General features: G+C 38.2%; 1 non-coding gene across 1 annotated transcript; it reads left to right on the top strand.

Moving 5' to 3' along the window:
- The first annotated feature begins 4,951 nt into the window (after window positions 1–4,951).
- Window positions 4,952–5,058, top strand: LOC127077064 (small nucleolar RNA R71). Its single transcript, XR_007787049.1, has one exon. It is a non-coding gene; the product is annotated as a small nucleolar RNA R71 (small nucleolar RNA).
- The last annotated feature ends 3,251 nt before the right edge of the window (window positions 5,059–8,309 follow it).

Raw genomic sequence — 8,309 nt, 5'->3', positions numbered from 1 at the left:
TAAAACATTTTTTCATACCTCACCCTTTGCAACTACTAGAAAATCACCACTTGGTATACATTCGTACTAGAATCATTGTCAAGTTATATTTTTCTAAACCGCTTTCAAAATTTAACGAGATAAATACTTTGTATACATTCGTACAAGAATTATTACAAAGTTAAACTCTCTTTTCAAAACATTTTCTAAGCAATTCACAAACACTTTTTCAGACAAGAAAAACATAAGTGATCAAGCAATTAAGAGCCCATGGATAACCATGGATACAAAGGGTGCTAACACCTTCCCTTTGTATAATGTACCTCCCGAACCCAAAATCTAATTAAGGTCTTTCCTGTTCTTTTCCACCTTTCCTTATGGGATAAAAGAAAAGTCGGTGGCGACTCTTGCTATCCGCGACATTTGCTTTCCAAAGCAAAAACACATAAAGTCAGTTCACCGTATGACATTTGCTTTCCTTTATATGCGTTTATCATGCCATTTTTTCATTCTTTCCTTGTAGATTCTGGCATTTTCGTATGCGTCTTGTCTAAGTTCCTCTAATTCGTTTATATCAAGAATTCGCTTTTCACCGGCGGCCTTATAATTTAAATTTAAATTTTTAATAGCCCAATAGGCCTTATGTTCTAACTCCACTGGGAGGTGGCAAGATTTACCATAAATAAGCCTAAATGGGGTTGTTCCTATGGGAGTTTTGTAAGCGGTTCGATATGCCCATAAAGCTTCGGGTAATTTTGATGACCAGTCTTTCCTCGAGGTGGCGACTGTTTTTTCCAATATCTGTTTAATTTCTCTGTTAGACACTTCCACTTGTCCACTGGTTTGAGGATGGTAAGGTGTTGCTACTCGATGTTTTACACCATACTTAAACAATAATTTTTCGAGTATCCTAGATATGAAATGCGATCCACCATCACTGACGACTATTCTTGGGACACCAAATCTTGGAAAGATTATATTCTTAAAGAGTCTAATTACTACTCGTGTGTCGTTTGTAGGAGAAGCTATAGCTTCAATCCATTTTGATACGTAGTCAACCGCTACGAGTATGTACTTGTTACCGAAAGAAGGTGGAAAAGGTCCCATGAAATCTATTCCCCACACGTCGAAAATTTCTACTTACAAAATGCCTTTTTGTGGCATCTCGTCACGTCTAGATATGTTTCCTGTGCGTTGACACCTATCACATTTCTTGACAGCGGCATGCACATCCTTCCATATGTTTGGCCAATAAAGATCGGCTTGTAGGATTTTAGAGCAGGTCTTGGATGTACTTGCGTGTCCATCATAAGGAGCGGAATGACAATGTTGGATTATACTTTCTATCTCTTCTTCAGGTATACAGCGACGGAAAATACCATCGGGGCCTCTTTTGAAAAGTAAAGGGTCGTCCCAGTAATAATGTTTTATGTCATGGAAGAATCGTTTCTTTTGTTGGTAGGATAAATCAAGTGGAACTACTCCGGCGGCTAAATAATTGACAAAATCAGCGTACCATGGTGTAACGCATATAGCCAAGGTGGTCTCTACCTGTTCATCAGCTCTATTTTCTTCCAAATTAGCTATAAGTTTATCGTACGAGAAATCATCATTGATCGATGTTCTTTCCGGTTCCAGGTTTTCAAGTCTAGAAAGGTGATCTGCTACTACGTTTTCAGTTCCTTTTTTATCTTTGATTTCCAAATCAAATTCTTGTAGCAACAAGATCCACCTTAGGAGTCTAGGTTTAGCGTCCTTTTTTGTTAAGAGGTACTTAATGGCAGCGTGATCAGTGTAAACGATTATTTTAGCTCCGACCAAGTAGGAACGAAATTTATCTAGTGCAAATACTACTGCTAAAAGTTCTTTCTCGGTCGTGGCGTAATTCATTTGCACTTCATCTAGGGTTCTACTTGCATAATATATGACGTGAAGTTTTTTATCCTTTCGTTGTCCTAAAACAGCGCCTATGGCGTAGTCACTTGCATCACACATTATTTCGAATGGTTCATTCCAATCCGGAGTCTGCATTATGGGCGCGGAGATCAATGCTTGTTTAAGTGTTTGAAATGCTTCTAAACATTTATTGTCGAAGGTGAATTCAGCGTCTTTCATTAATAATCCAGTTAAAGGTTTAGTTATTTTAGAGAAATCTGTAATGAATCATCGGTAGAAACCGGCATGTCCTAAGAAGCTTCGTACTTCTCTCACAGTTTTCGGAGGTTGAAGGTTTTCGATTACTTCTATTTTGGCTTTGTCTACTTCAATTCCTCTATTTGATATGATGTGTCCTAAAACAATTCCTTCTTGTACCATAAAGTGACATTTTTCCCAATTAAGTACTAAGTTAACTTTTACACATCGTTCTAGAACTCTTTCTAGGTTTTCAAGACATTCTTCGAAACTTTGCCCGCATACGGAAAAGTCATCCATAAAGACTTCCATGATGTTTTCGAGAAAATCGGCGAATATTACCATCATGCACCTTTGGAAGGTTGCAGGAGCATTGCACAAGCCAAACGACATTCGTTGATAAGCGAAGGTACCAAAAGGACATGTGAACGTTGTCTTTTCTTGGTCATCAGAATGAATTGGTATTTGAAAGAAGCCTGAGTAACCGTCCAGATAGCAGAAATGAGAATGCTTGGCTAATCGTTCTAACATCTGGTCTATGAATGGTAAAGGAAAATGATCTTTTCGGGTTGCTTTGTTTAGCTTCCTATAGTCAATGCACATTCTCCATCCCGATTCAATTCGTTTGGTTATAGTTTCTCCTTTTTCATTTTTGATCACGGTTATACCCCCTTTCTTTGGTACTACGTGTACAGGGCTAACCCATTTGCTATCAGATATAGGATATATGATACCTGCCTCTAATAACTTCGTTACTTCCTTCTTCACTACCTCACTCAGGATCGGATTTAGTCTCCTCTGATGTTCCCTAGAATTTTTACAGTCTTCTTCTAGCATGATGCGGTGCATACAAATAGAAGGACTTATCCCTTTAAGATCGGTGATGTTGTATCCTAGTGCGGTTGGATATTTTCTTAAGATATGTAAGAGTTTTTCGATTTCGAGTTTTCCTAGGTCTGCATTGACTATCACTGGTCGTTCAAGTTCTAAGTCTAGGAATTCATATCTCAGATTTTTGGGAAGTGTTTTCAGGTCGAGGGTTGGTTTCTTGAGGCATTGCGTAGGATCCGATGTTATTGCTAAACATTGGTTCAGTCTGTCTTCTACACGATAGTCAGACAATTTGTCATTTTCTAATTCTGTTTCTTTTATGCATTCATCGATGATATCCTTGAAGTAACATGTGTCATCTATTGCAGGTGCTTTCAAAAATTTGGAAAGAATAAACTCAATTTTCTCTTCTCCTACTTCGAAAGTGAGTCGTCCTCGTTTTACGTCTATGATGGCACCGACGGTTGCTAAGAATGGTCTTCCCAATATAATGGGGGTAACTTCATCTTCTCTTATGTCCATAATTATAAAATCGGTGGGAATGTAGAATTGACCTATGCGCACGGGAACGTTTTCAAGAATTCCTACGGGATATCTAACGGAACGATCTGCTAATTGCACAGACATTTTAGTTGGTCTTAATTCTCCCATTTCAAGTCTCTTGCATATGGACAAGGGCATAACACTGATATCGGCTCCTAAATCGCATAGAGCTTTGTCTATGACAAATTTTCCTATGTGACAGGGTATAGAGAAACTACCAGGGTCTTTAAGTTTAGGAGGAATATTTTGGATTATCGCGCTGCACTCAGCAGTGAGTGTAACGGTTTTGCTATCTTCAAGTTTCCTTTTATTAGAAAGAATTTCTTTTAAGAACTTAGCATATGAGAGCATCTGTGTAATAGCTTCTGTAAAAGGAATGGTGACATTTAATTGTTTCAGTAGGTCAACAAATTTTTTAAATTGGCCTGCGTCTTTGGTTTTAATTTGCCTTTGAGGATAAGGGATAGGTGGTTTGTAAGGTGGCGGAGGTACATAAGGTTCTTTATTTTCTACGGTTTCCTTATTACACTTTTCCTTTTCTTTAGGTTTAACTTCTTCCTCAGTTGACTTTTTAGAGTTTTGGTTCTCAATCCTTGGGTCAGATGTTCCTTCTACCTTTGTTCCACTTCTTAATATAATTGCATGAGCGTGGCTTTTCGGGTTAGGTTGGGGCTGTCCAAGAAATGTACCAGTTGGGGCAGCAGTAGGCGCTTGTTGTTGAGCTACTTGCGAGATTTGTGTTTCCAGCATTTTGTTATGGGTAGCCAGGGTATCTACTTTACTTGCTAGTTGTTTAATCTGTTTATTAGTGTGTACATTCTGGTTTAAGAAATCTTTATTGGTTTGCTGTTGAGAAGCTATGAAGTTCTCCATCATGATTTCCAAGTTGGATTTCCTAGGAACGTTATTGTTAGGTGTAGATGGGGTCGGCTTTTGATATCCATGAGGTATAGCTGGGGCTTGACTGGGAGCTTGACCTGGTGCGTATAAAGCATTATTACTTTTATATGAAAAATTAGGATGGTTCTTCCAGTTTGGGTTATAGGTATGCGAGTAGGGATTTCCTTGAGCATAGTTCACCTGCTCTGCTTGGATTCCTGTTAGGAGTTGACAATTTGTAGGAGTGTGACCTTGAATTCCACACACTTCGCAATTTTGAGTTACGACAACCACGGTGGCTGGAGGTGATACATTTAAACTTTTGAATTTCTGGTCAAGAGCATCCACTTTTGCATTAACATGATCAAGGCTACTTATCTCGTACATGCCCCCTTTTGTTTGAGGTTTTTCTACCATTTTTCGGTCGCTTCCCCACTGATAATGGTTTTGGGCCATGCTCTCGATAAGTTGATAAGCGTCGGCATAAGGTTTATCCATAAGCGCACCACCGACGGCGGCGTCTATTGTTAACCTTGTGTTGTACAAGAGACCATTATAGAAGGTATGAATTACTAACCAGTCCTCTAAACCATGGTGTGGACAAAGTCTCATCATGTCTTTGTATCCTTCCCAAGCTTCGAAAAGAGACTCGTTATCTTTCTGTTTAAATCCATTTATCTGGGCTCTCAACATAGCTGTTTTGCTTGGAGGAAAATATCGGGCAAGAAAGACTTTCTTCAACTCATTCCATGTGGTGACTGAGTTGGAAGGAAGAGACTGAAGCCATCTTCTAGCTTTATCTCTTAACGAGAAAGGAAAGAGACGAAGTCGAATTGCCTCTGAAGTGACACCATTAGCTTTAACAGTATCAGCGTATTGGACGAATACGGATAACTGAAGGTTTGGATCCTCGGTAGGATTTCCAGAAAATTGATTCTGTTGCACTGCCTGCTGTAGCGGTGTATTCGTCGCTATATGATTTATTGATTAAACCATAAGCAAAGTATACAATGAATCGAGTCGTCACTGCACTTTTATTTATCCTAAGGACTGGTTAAAAAGCGAACAAAAACCTAATAAGTTTTACACGTAGAAAACCAATAAAAGATCAGAGAGTCTGGGTAAGGGGTAAATTACGCAATGGGAAGGTGTTAGGCACCCATCAAGTCCTAGGTACTCCTAGGGAGCCCTTTTCACACTTGTTATATAAAATGTTTATTTGTTCTTGACATATTGTGCAAACATGAATGGGATGATGAGAAAAGAATGTACAAGTTAGTTACTTTTGTGTTCGAACGGATGAACCCGTTGCCTACGTACCTTCCATCAAAGGTAAGGATCAAAACGCCGTAGTTCGGCTAAAAGATTTCCAAAAATTTGTGAGTTCATTTTTAAAACACAAGCATTAAGGTTTTTCATTACCAATGGGAGAAAACTCAACCAACATCAACAATCCACCATGCGAGGACGACTTCGACATACTAATGAGGGGTTAACCCTATAATAAGTATGGAAGACTTACAATCAACTCACTAAGGATAAGGTAAGATTTACATCAACCGCTATGGTAATTGAAACCTATGGCTAATGTATGAAAACATATTAACAATGGACAAAGCCAAAACAATTGAATGTGTGAAGTTAATTGATTATGATTATTCACAAAATATGGTCAAGATATGATTAGGATTGATTCAAAGAAGTGTTCTGAAATGGAATTTGAAAAATCAAGGACTTAAGGTCCAAGTTTCTAATTTGAAAAGACATGAAGATGTTTGCACAACAAGTCAAAAGTTTTTGAAAGCAAAGTGGGAAAAGGTTTAGGACAAGGAGGGTATGGATGATGGAATGTAAAACTTCTTAGAAAGGTTCACCTCTTGAGATCATATAGAAGATGATTCAAGTGTGTCCTTAGGAATAAGCAATGAGCAAGTAAGCAACATAAAAGCAAGGTGATACCGGAGGCCATTAATGGTCTTATACCAATCTCACAAACAAAATCGGATATCGGATACCAATAAATGGATTTACACCAATCTCCTAAAACAAAACAATGATACCGGATGCCATCAATGGTCTTATACCAATCTCACAAAGCAAAAGCGGATGTCGGATACCAATAAATGGGTTTACACCAACCTCCTAAAGTAAAACAAAACTTGGATGTCAGATGCCAATCTATCTGGACTTATACCAACCTCCAAAGGATGATCATAGGAATACAAGAGCCAACAACATGGTCTTACACTTGCATCCTCACATACAACAAACAAACAATGCACTAAGCAATGGACATGAGTGACCAAGTGAAATGGTCTTACACTCTGTCCCTTCCAAATCATAGGAACAATGGCCAAAGAACATGGTCTTACAATTGTCCTCAATGGGCAAACCAAACATGGATCACAAAAGGTATGCAATGATGGTCATGCAATAATGAACAATCAATGATGATAAGTGCACAAAGGCAAGCAAGCATGTACAAATGCAACAAGCAATCAATCAACAAAGTCATTTAGCACCCACTATAACCAAACAATTAGGCTCAATCAAAGGGTTAGACTTAAAGTCCACTGGAATAGGGTGAATGGTGCTCTTAACCTTGACATTGAGAGCCAAGGTGAAGCAGATGAAAGGATATGAGGGGTGTGCCTCATCACTCTTATCCCTGGTCAGGGAGAGCATTGAATATCAGAAGGTGTGGGAGTTCAGAAAGATGGAACTCTCTCCACAAATTAGACTCGATAGATCTTGGGCTTTTACTCACTATGCATCAAACACAAGTAGTGTGAGCAATGTGAGTGACTCACAGAATAGTAGGAGATAGGTTACATATCTCTTTTGTCTACCAATTGCCTTATTAAGAGGACTTCACTTGCTTGGGGACAAAAATAAACAATCACAAACATCGCCTCTTAAGGAGGACTTCAGACAGTTGCCTGGCTAAATAACAAGCCAGGTCTTCCAGACTACATGGAGACAAGAGAGTCTACCTCAATGCTTAAGCAAAGCAATGCAATAGCTAGTTCTCAAGGAACTAAAGCGACTATGGTACCTGAAATCAATCAAATATAATCAATATTCAAGTCACAAAGTCAAAACCAACAAGGTAATGAACCAACAGATAATGTACAATCAAACAATGCAATGTGCAAAGCACAAAGCTCAAGTGAACCAAGCACCCTACAAAATAAACCAAGTTAGTCTATAACATCAAATGAAACAACTCGAACAACTTGCATTAATCTCCTTAAAGCATTTTGCTTCATAACTTGAAAATCACATTCAAACATGAGATACAAGACCACTAGGACAAGCCTAGGGTCAAAAGGAGATGAAAAATTTAAAACAGCAAGTGAAAAATGATCAAAACCAAGATTAATCAATTAAGAAGAAAGTCCAATTGGTCCCACATCAAAACTATACACCAAGTTCATTTTATACACATAACATGTCAAACTATGCTTTTTGGAATCACAATGGAGCAAACAGAATGATCACACTCAAACTAATATCAAAACAGCTCAATAAATTCCACAAAAATTCCAGCTCAAACAGAACACATTCAATGAGCAGCATATCAAATTTCATGTTATTCGGACAAATGGAAGTAGGGGAATTAAATCAGGAAGTCATGGTATGCAAAAACAACTTCAAATGAGGCTACAAATCATGTGCCAACTTCAAATGAATGCCAAACAGTGGAAACAAATGATAAATGAATGGGACCAAAGCCAAGATGAAGTTAAACATGTTAAGAACCACTCCACCAAATTTCATCTCCACATGATAAGGAATGAGAATTTTACAAGTCATGTAATTTAATCACTCAAGAAAAGTTCACAAAATGGTAAACAGCAAACAAAAATACCAATCAAATAGGAAATTGATCAACAAATCCTACAAAAAATCATGCTCAAACTAGACATATAGATGTAATCACA

Source organism: Lathyrus oleraceus, chromosome 4, assembly GCF_024323335.1.
Source record: "Lathyrus oleraceus cultivar Zhongwan6 chromosome 4, CAAS_Psat_ZW6_1.0, whole genome shotgun sequence".
In the NCBI taxonomy this organism is placed as follows: Eukaryota; Viridiplantae; Streptophyta; class Magnoliopsida; order Fabales; family Fabaceae; genus Lathyrus; species Lathyrus oleraceus.
This window is presented reverse-complemented; position numbering and strand designations above follow the sequence as displayed.